Here is a 10147-nt window from a genome sequence, read left to right as displayed (position 1 = left end):
TCGTTCTGGAAAGCTCTGATGTCACAGCCACAGTATATCATTTCCTCACTGGTCTACACTGCCTGAAGAGAGATGACGTCACCATCACAACACTGGAGACTTTCATTGTTTCTTATTTATGACGTCACAGCCACAAAATCTGCGTGCACTCATTGGTCCAAGCTACCTGGATTAATGACGCCACAGCCACAAAATCTGCGTGCATTCTCGTTGGTCCAAGCTACCTGGAAATTAATGACGCCACAGCCACACTACCAGAGCCGCCTTTTCAATGATCCTACACAGAGATTAAGTGTCTTTATTGGTCCACACAGTCTGAAGAACGATGACGCCACAGCCACACTAGAGACCGTTTTCATTGGCCCAGCATATTAGTGTCAGTTTCTATGCGTTTTTCTTTCACGTGAACATCTTTCGTCACTGTCAGATACGTAGGAGCTGCCATAACACTGAACACCTGAACAGCCACAATGAACAAAGCCACCTAGAACAAAGAACAAGAAATTAACATCTTCGAGAACTTCAGTACTTACGCAAAGATGAAATATGTGAACTGCGATTGCTAGGATGAATTACTCTGTTCATTTTACCTAAGCCTATTATTACCCTCCCTCCATCTTGAATCTTGACTTATACCAATAGTTTAACACTAGAATATGATCCTAGTCATGAAGAAGTGCTAAAGGGATGATGCACAGCCACAGTATTGTCATCATTAACCCCCTTCATGGTCAGGATAATTCCAGCATTCTATTCCAGCCAGACGATTTTATTCAGCAGAGAGAGTCATAAGAGCTTGAGTGCTGAGAGAGAGAGAGAGAGAGAGAGAGAGAGAATGTGTGTGTGTGTGTGTGTGTGTGTGTGTGTGTGTGTGTGTGTGTGTCAACTGCTACGACAAGACTGTAATCAACTACCACTAATAATGCTGTTTGTCAGGTGGTCTGTCTGTCTGTCTGTCTGTCTGTCTGTCTGTCTCTCTCTCTCTCTCGTAATCCAGTTCTCAAAATTTTGTACTATAATTAGAGAGGAGAAATGGTAAGGGCTTTGTACTCTCCCTCCCTCTCTCTCTCTTTCTCTCTCTCTCATCACAGAACCTAATGGACCAATGGCGTTTGCAAATAGTCGCATTTTTCACTGAATTTTGCTCGCTCCAGAATATTTCCATCCCCACTTACATACCAACACTCTCAGGCTCCTGTCTCACTAGCAGCTGAATGAAATAGTCTGAGGTTAAATATGAAACAAAATATAAAAGAATACTAGAGTTATCCTTACCGTCAGAGGGGAAATACATCACGAAAGACTTAAATATGGATGGACACAAACTCAGTCAAGGTGAGTCAACATTTTTTTTCTACCTAACACCTGTCGATTTTATTTAGCTGAGTCACAGCAGCCTGAGAGCTGAAAAAATACAAATATGAAGATGGATGAATGAAGAGTGAAAATTTCAGGAATATATGAGACAAATGAAGGTAAACGCAACTGAAAATGAATGAAGAGAAAAGGTTGATGAGAGAGAATGACATGGTATGAAAAAGAATGACATTAATTACTTTTTCCTCCACCTTCTCCCCCTCCTCCTCATCATCACCACTATCATTATTATTAATTATGAACACCACAAATTCTGCTACCAAAATTCCAAAAGTAAGGGGCGAAAATTGACAGTGACATAGCACACGTATTCCCTCCCCCATTTCGCGTCCTTCTGCCCGTAACTACCTCAGTTAAGGACATAAGTTTCGTACTCATGTCCTCTACACATTATTTTATTGTATCCTATAGAGTCCTTCAGTAACCCTCTACTCCCTCACCCTCTGAAGAACGCCATGTCAGCAACTCGTTCGAAAGATTTCATGCTGACTTCACCTTAACTCTTTTGGGAAAAAATATAACGTGTCTCGGTGTTCTTGTCTGTTTTATCACACACCTCTTTCTGTGGTAAGTGGTGGCGCCCATCATCCACTCACTTGATGTAGTGCCGCCTACTTCTTTCTTCACCTTGCTACTTTTCCCATCCTTCCTGTCATTTTATTAGATACTCTCCTTTCTGCTTCATGTGCCTCTACACTGAGTGTCAAGCCTAATGGTTTCTTGTAAGCCAGGTAACCATAGAAAATGGGTGACGTAGAGCATACTGTGGTGCTCCAGTTAACAGGGTGGAGACGCAGATACGGCGTCTATCCATTAACCGAACCTCCACACTCTTCCCTGCGCCTCGCTGTGGCGAGGCTGTGTCTACCGCAAAGGAACATCGGTTCACTGCACGAGACTGCCCTGTATAGGGGTTGTTGCTTGTCTGCCGATGATAGGTCTGCTCGGCCAGACAGACCGAGGTTACTCAACAGTAACAACAACAAAGCACCTGCTCCACAATGCTCTAAAATTCTCACTCTCTGTTTTCAGTCTTTCGGTGGCAGTAATGGAGGTTGACTCCTACTTGAGCCAACTTCATGGGGAACTAAAGCTGTTCGCTCCCCCTTCTCAAACTCAACTCTCCCGCACAGGCAGCTGGAAACGCTCTGACCATCTATAAAATTACTGAAGGAGAAGGTGGGGGTGGTTTTTTTTTAAAGAAATTTATTTGTTCGTCTGTCTGTTTCTGAATATTTATCATTTTTCAGTCTATCTAGTTATCATCTATCAACCAGTATCTATCTATCCACAGCCAGAAGCCAAAATCCTGGATGGAGTGGTGACAAATGAATCGCCTCCATTTCACCCTGTCCTCCATCAGGCTGCCATCTCTTCAACTCACACCCCCTCACTCATACACCACTCCACCCCATCCCTACATCTCATCCTCGGTCTCTCCCTCTCCCTTCCCCCTCCATCTTTCTCACACTCTCCTAGTCAGTCTCTCATTCTTCATTCTCTCCACCTCATCCCTACATCTCATCCTCGGTCTCTCCATCCCCCTTCTCCCTCCATCTTTCTCACATACACTCTCCTAGTCAGTCTCTCAACCTCATCTATACATCATGTCCTATGACTCCCCCTCTTCCAACCCCCTTCATCTCACTCACACACCCTCCTAGTCAGTCTCTCATTCTGCAAGCATGATACTTCGTTCTGCGACTACACACACACACACACACACACACACACACACACACACACAGTAGACTAAGGCCCCAACTGATAAAATACGAGAAACTGTGAAAGCAAAAGTATGTTACGAGGCTGATTATTTGATTATATGGCAGTCGCTCTCTTTAACTCAATAGAGAGAGAGAGAGAGAGAGAGAGAGAGAGAGAGAGAGAGAGAGAGAGAGAGAGAGAGGTACAGGTGGCAATCTTAGAAACAAGGTAATTTAAATTCTCCCTTTAATCCCAAGCTTCCATGAGAGAGAGAGAGAGAGAGAGAGAGAGAGAGAGAGAGAACGTACTCCTCAAAAAAAGAGCAACGCCTAAACCTTCCTGGGATAAAAAGGGTAGGAGAAAAAAATATGGAAGTGACTCTCCTAGGAAAAAAAAGTTGGAATAATACACACACTGCAGCTTGGACAATGGCAATGCTAATTTTGGCTAGCAGGGCTACTCGTACACACATATTCGCACATACAAATACGCACACACATAAATACACATACATATATATGCATATATACACATATATAAATACATACACACACATATTCATATCTACCTACCTACTTACACACACACACACACACACACACACACACACACACACAAATACTTTCATACCGACCTGTACACACATACAAATACACACACACATACTGTACATACACACACATACATACTCGCTGGCTCAGTGGTAGCGTTCTCGCTTGCCATCTGGTAGACGGGAGTTCGCGCCTCGCTCAGGTTGCGAAAAGTTTCACTGACGAAGTGGGTGGTTACTGTCCCCCTTGAGCAAGGGAACAGGCGTGTGTGAGGGTCACAGCCTTGCCCTTAGATCGGACTATATGAGCTCTCAGCTCCTTTCCGGGAGGGTAAAAGCTGACGATCACGACCATCAAGTGATCCTGACCGACCCGGTGAATTACACACACACACTCCGCCGACTCCGCTCTTTCTTTACCCCTGCACAATTGTTGACTCTATACAGGGGTTTTATCCGCCCCTGTGTGGAGTACAACTCTCATGTGTGGGGAGCCTCTTCTCAATAGGGTGGAGTCAAAGGCTTTTCGTCTCATTAACTCTCCTCCTCTTACTGACTCCCTTCAACCTCTGTCTCTTCGCCGCACTGTTGCATCTTTATCTCTTTTCTATCGCTACTTTAATGGTCACTGCTCCTCTGAACTGTCTGCTTGCATTCCTCCACCTCTACGACGGGCGCGTAGCACCCGTCTGGCAGCAAACTCTCATCCCTTTCCTGTCCAGCTCTCTGATGCAAGAGTTAACCGTTACTCCCAGTCTTTCATTTATGCAACAGGTCAGCTCTGGAACTGTCTCCCTCACTCTCTGTTGTATTTTGTTTTTCTCTTGGAGGGAACTGTTACTGCGGGCTCATGGCCTTTGGTTCCTTCTTCCTCGCATAAAAAAAACACACACACAAATACATTCATACCTGCCTGTACACACAATACACACACATACATACATATACACACATACAAATACATACTATACACACACATATTCGTATCTACCTACCTACTTACACACACACACACACACACACACACACACACACACACACACACACAAATACATTCATACCTACCTACCTGTACACACACATGATGCAAACTCTCCATATTAAAACGATTTATAAATTGCATAAGAAAGAATGTTAAGGGGTCACAAGCAGAATAAGTCGCTCAGGAAAATATGTTACGAGGCCTCCCGTGCCACAGTAAGTACTGCCTTGACGTTGTGATGAATGAGGAAGAGGAGAAGGAGATGCAGAATGAGAAGGATGCTGCTGCTGCTGATGATGATGAAAATGATGATGATGATGATGATAACAATGATGATGATAATGAGGATATCTTCATCGTTGTGCAGCTCTGGTCGTTGAGGCTGAAGTAACAGCTAACACCCTTGACCATAACGACATTCCAAGTTTTCTTCTTCCTTCTACTGGACAACTTTACTCAGCTTAAAGAAAAAAAAAATCCCCATAATAATCCACTGTACTTTGGTATAAGCACGGCAAAATATCGGGAAAATCGCAGCTATTAAGATACACTCACCCACAGCCTGCAATAAGCCCTGTTGTATCACTGTATCCGTAAATCTGTTTAAGTTAGACCGGTCGAGAAGCACGAGAGACGCAAGTGACGCGGGAGCACACGAGACATCACCCACTCCATCCCACCTCTGAGGCACTACTGACGCCCCAGACCCCCAGTCGCCAGAGTATGAGTCGATTTCAGCTGGCTCTATCCTCGGTACCAATAAATTTAAAACGTCTTGAGATTTTGCAATGGATGTCTAGGGCTTTGATTATAGATATAGCAAATGTTAAACGATAAATAAAATCTCCATAACCACTGAGTATAATCGGAATCACTTGTTTTTACCGATGATTCTTTAAGAACTAGCAGTCTGAGTCTGTAGGGTAGTAACTTTATTTACAGAAGAACACAATCAGTTTTTAAGCTAAACAAGTTTCAAATTTTCCTATATTTCATTCAGTTCTACTTGGCAGAGTTCTTTCTTCTTTTGTAGCCCATTTTCCATAGTTCCTCTCGTCTATCCACCACTACCACACCTTTACCACTGTGCTACCACACCACTACCACACCTCTACCTCTTCTACTGCAACACCACCAGACCTCCACCACTGCATCCACACCACTACCACACCTCCACCACTGCATCCACACCACTACCACACCTCTACCACTGCATCCACACCATTACCACACCTCTACCACTGCCACCACACCACTACCACACCTCTACCTGCCACCACACCACTACCACACCTCTACCACTACTACCACGTACACCACCACTGCTACCACACCACGACCACACCCCTACCATTTCTACCACACTTCCACCACTGCTACTACTATACCACACCACCACCACCACACTACCACTCTTTCCTCTATACTCTGACCTACTTTTAGATGAGAACAATTTAGCTCCTTTTCCCTCGTGTTGACATTAGGTCCGGGTTGTAAAGAGGAGACGTGAATAGGGAGAGAGAGAGAGAGAGAGAGAGAGAGAGAGAGAGAGAGAGAGAGAGAGAGAGAGAGAGATTTTTTGGCCTCTACTCAGATATTCTTTAGAGGAGAGATGAAGATCAACACTGAAACACAGGAGCATTGGGGGTGGTGTATGTGTGTGTGTGTGTGTGTGTGTGTGTGTGTGTGTGTGTGTGTGTGTGTGTCATTTACGATGTAAAAGAGAAGTGAAGGCACACAGAAAGCACGTACGTGGAGAGAGAGAGAGAGAGAGAGAGAGAGAGAGAGAGAGAGAGAGAGAGAGAGAGAGAGAGTTCTGAACAAAAACACCCCAAAATAACCTCTTCCACTTTCTTTTCATCGTGATCCATATCTACTAATGAGGGAAGGAAGGAAGAAAGGAAAGAAGGAAGGAGGGAGGGAGGGAAGGAAGAAAGGAAAGAAGGAAGGAGGGAGGGAGGGAAGGAAGAAAGGAGGGAGGGAATGAAGAAAAAAGGGAGGGAAGGAAGAAAGGAGGGAAGAAAGGTTGGAAGGAAGGAACGAGTGAACAAAGAAAGGAAGGAAGGAAAGGGGAGAAGAAAGAAACAGAAAAGGTAGGCAGAAAGCAACATATGAAAGACAGAAGGAAGAAAAGAAGAAAGGAAGCAGGAAATAAGACAAGAAGGCAGGAAGGGGAGGGAGACGACTGACGAAATAAATATAAGACAGGGAAAAGGGAAGGATGAATATATATATATTCATTCATTCATTGCCAGACGCCATGTATCCCGGACGGGGTGGCCAATGGCTTAGAGTTAATTGTTTTACAGGGAGGGGCACTAATCCTCCACCAACCCCACTTGACACGTAGGGATGCCAACAGCATCTGGTGTCCCCAGGCGGTCACCCATCCAAGTACTAACCACACCCAACGTTGCTTAACTTCGCTGATCGGACGGGAAGCGGTGTACTCAACGTGGCATGGCTTACTTGGTAAGCCGCAGTACTCACGCAGTTGCAAGCGCTGGTTCGAATCCTCGGAAGGATGAAACAATGGGGAAAATAAGGTCGAGGGAAAGAGAATGGAAGGAAGAAACTGGGAAAGAAAGGGAAAGAAAGGGAGGCATGAAGAACACGAAGGAAAGAGAAGAAAGCAAGAAAGTGGGGCCGATGGTGGGAAGAATGGAAGAAGGAAGGAAGGAAAGGAGAGAAATATCAATGAATGAATGAAGGTAGGTAGGTCGGATGGAAGGAAGGAAAGAACACAAGGAGGGAGGCATTGAAGAAGAAATGAACAAAAAGAACACCCACTAGGGATTAAAGACTTTGGTTGACTTACCTTCTTGAAGTTGTTGATCATTCCAGAGAGTAGTGCTGTGAATGGGTCAACTGGGGTGGGAAGGGGGGAAGGGCTGAAGTGATGAGAGAAGTGGTATGATGTCTGAAACGACGAGAGTTTGATTTTTTAGGATGCAGTAGACAATGGTTTAATGGTTTGAATATCAACAGACTACTGATCTTCCAAAGGCCCACCCTCTACCGAATTACCCTTAGTCTTGCTTTTGGATACTTTCTTGGCACCCTATGTATGGGCATTCTTATATAAAGTTCATCCAATATCCGAACATCAAATTTCCAAACATCTCCAACTTTTATCTTCTCATGCAGTATGGGGGTGCTGATATCATGTCCACACACAATGTATATTTGAAGACAGCATGTATTTGTGGTCAAGTTTAACATAACACTAATAGAAGGTACTTCACAGTATTTACTGTCCTGTAGGCAATTTTTTTCCCCATGATTTTCTTGTAGTCATCATCATGATTTTATTTTCCAAAATGCCTTTGGACCCAAGCAATTCAAATGTGAGACTTTGTGCTGTATTATGTAACATGAAATTGTCTAATCATTTCCTATCTTTAAATATGCTGGAGAGGGATGTCTTTCCATGGCAGCACTTATTTAAGGCGAGATGACTCTGCAAAATATCCACTTTCCTACTTATCCCCAAAGAAGATGATAGTGGACTGCAGGAGATGGTAACTTCAGTCTGTAGCCCACTGGGTTCATGTCAAAATGAACCTGAGGCACAACACCAACAACAAACCAAAATCCAACCCAACCACTTCCTATCTTCGGGGGCATTGTAGAATTATCCATCTATATATGGCCAAAAGCCATAATCCCGCAAGGGGTGGCCTGTTCTCTTTGAGTTTGTTGTTTTACAGGGAGGGGCACCAACCCTCCACCAACCCACATGCTGACACGTAGGGTACATGTATGGGTTGGTTACATGGTTACCACCCAGCGTTGTATGTTTTCCTTGCTACAGAAAACCATTATGCTTGTTGCTCAATGTAAAGCCACCTGCAAAGGAAAGAAGAGTGCAAAAAAGTGACAGGATAGATGGGAGACTGAATGCCATTACAATAATTACGAGGCTTACCTACAACTTAGCATACTCAGTTCATAAGACCCACAATCTCTCCATAAGTGAAGTCAAGCCAGGCAATAACAGAACAAAAACAAAACTCATCTATTTTTACCAGATAATTAAGCTGCATGCGTTCATCTTTGAGCACTCAGTATTAATCTTTTGACCCACAATCCATCCTTAACCTCTTCAATCTGTAACATAATTTACTTGGTTATTCCTACTACCTCCATATAATTTTTATTCAATTTAGGAAGGCTATATCTAACCCCTCTTATTTGTAGTCTAAGGTGAAAAAGACTGGCAATGGCAAACTTAGGAAAGACCTCCTCTAACAGTGGGGTTAATGAGGGATGTATCTACTCCTACAGTTCAAAACCTCTCTCCTAACCTAAACAGAAAAACAAAATGCCTCAAGGTGGCAAGGATAAAATGTGAAGTCTTGTAAGCTGAATGAAAGTCTGGAGATAATATGAAAAAATGCAAAGTGTATTCTTGTACTGAAGGGGTAAGTGTAGTCATGGTTGATAAGAGAGAAAGGAGCACTAAAACAAACACTTTCTCACATCTGTTTTTACCAGAAAATGTACAGTTGCAATGCTACGTCCTCAAATACAACTCACAGTCCAGCATCATCACACTCAGAATGCAACTTATGGTACACAGAGTTTGGACCTGCTTTCTCGGCAGTTTAGGTAGCTTCTCATCACCTTTTCCTTAGCTAGTTTTTTCTTATATTTTCATGCAGTACTGTTTATGGACAGATGATTATGTTGCTGTTTTGACATTTTGAGTGCTAATGAATTCTTCTGGTGAACTGGCACCCTTGAGAAACAAAAGATCAGCCATTATTTTCATTATTATTATTATTATTATATTATTATTTGTTTTGTATAATCTATCTATCAATATTTCAATCCTTTTTTGCCCCATCAGGATCACAGGGGCCCAGGGCTTGGCAATTCAGTCTTTACAATTGACCTGAGTGGTATTATGTGAACACTAAACCCCAACCAGCCCTCAGATATAAACCCTTACAGACCCCATCTGGTTGGAGTGCCTTAACCCACTAAACCACCAAAATACAGCACTCTTGTATGTTACTTTTCATTTAAATGTGCTCATAATTTTATACATAGCCAACAACATTTCAAACTGTCAGATAGAGAAACAGGCTGATAAAAATACACTCCATTCATCATATCAATATGGCCAAAGAGTGCCTATTACCAATTAGAATATATTAAAGTGCCAGATATAGACATTAACTGGTAAGGAAGAGATGTTACACAGCTTCTTAAACTGACAAGAAAACTGGTCACTAAACAGCAGACAACGGACAACTCTGAAAGAACGCATGAAACATTAACATCAGCAGTTTAGTATGCCAAATCAACCCTGACATGCTCCTCAAAGGCACATCAAACAACACATAAGAATAACAAACATTAACTTATGGAACTAAACCATATTTGAGGTGGCATAGAAGAGTTCTTAGCATCTTTTCCTTTGCAGTTAATTTGCATTTTACGCCTTAACATTCTCCTCCATGCTATTTACATCGTTTTAATGCTGACAGCTTATATCACTAATAAGGATGAGGATATTCAGGCTT

At 43.0% G+C, this 10147-nt stretch overlaps 1 pseudogene; it reads right to left on the bottom strand.

Annotated features, from left to right (window-relative positions):
* Positions 1–6969: 6969 nt before the first annotated feature.
* LOC145409588 (5S ribosomal RNA) lies at positions 6970–7090 on the bottom strand (annotated as a pseudogene).
* Positions 7091–10147: the final 3057 nt, after the last annotated feature.

The sequence above is a fragment of the Coenobita brevimanus genome, chromosome 81 (assembly GCF_032717465.1).
Source record: "Coenobita brevimanus isolate Jiangsu-jjx chromosome 81, ASM3271746v2, whole genome shotgun sequence".
Lineage (NCBI taxonomy): Eukaryota > Metazoa > Arthropoda > Malacostraca > Decapoda > Coenobitidae > Coenobita > Coenobita brevimanus.
The sequence above is the reverse complement of the archived record's forward strand: the minus strand, read 5'-3'. Positions and strand labels throughout refer to the sequence as shown.